This window comes from Seriola lalandi, unplaced genomic scaffold (genome assembly GCF_002814215.2).
Source record: "Seriola lalandi dorsalis isolate HSWRI2012SDOR001 ecotype SW California unplaced genomic scaffold, Sedor1 jcf7180002054585, whole genome shotgun sequence".
In the NCBI taxonomy this organism is placed as follows: Eukaryota; Metazoa; Chordata; class Actinopteri; order Carangiformes; family Carangidae; genus Seriola; species Seriola lalandi.
The window spans coordinates 2,323,172-2,323,835 of record NW_019525138.1 but is presented as its reverse complement, the minus strand read 5'-3'; the positions used below and the strand labels follow the sequence as shown (position 1 = coordinate 2,323,835).

The 664-nt window shown below is 41.7% G+C and overlaps 1 protein-coding gene across 1 annotated transcript in view; it reads right to left on the bottom strand.

Moving 5' to 3' along the window:
• The window catches only part of myo15b (myosin XVB), a 48,468-nt gene that overhangs the window by 44,219 nt on the left and 3,585 nt on the right, over window positions 1-664 (bottom strand). The window lies entirely within an intron of this gene.

Here is a 664-nt window from a genome sequence, read left to right as displayed (position 1 = left end):
TTATTATTATTATTATTATTATTATTATTACCTGTGGTAGCAATACCTTTAGCAGGACAAAATATTAACTCAAGTCATTTTCTTTTACTTGTAATCAGTGTGAAAGATCTCAGAAGGATTTGACCCGTTCTTCTCTTCCCATGCAGGCGACTTGCTGACAGAGTTCTTTAAGCTCTGCTGTAGGAAGGAGTCCAGTGAAGAGATTCTGGGAAGAAGACTGGCTGAAGACGAGGGCAAAGGTCAGAGTACCGGCTGTACTGTTTTACACTGGAGTGGGTGGGGTAGTTTCTCACTGTATTCTAAAACATGGAGCCTACTACCTCCTTTACTGGTGTTTATGAAACTTTAGCATATAGCCTCCTATTACTCATCTCCACAGAGATACAATATACAAATACATAGTTTATGCTGTATAAAATATTAGATGATAACTGCTTATTGTGTTTGTTTTGTTTTCCCACAGAAAATAGTGACATCACCTCTGCTTTATCGAAGCTGACAGAACCAGCAGCACCTGTACCGATCTCCAAACTGTCTGTCAGCAACATGATGCACAGCGCCAGGAAGCACATCCGACGCCACAGACGCATTGACGAGTCACCGCTCAACACGGATATACTCAATTCTGTCCTTCTGGTAAGGCTTTGTCCTGCTGACCGTTTCG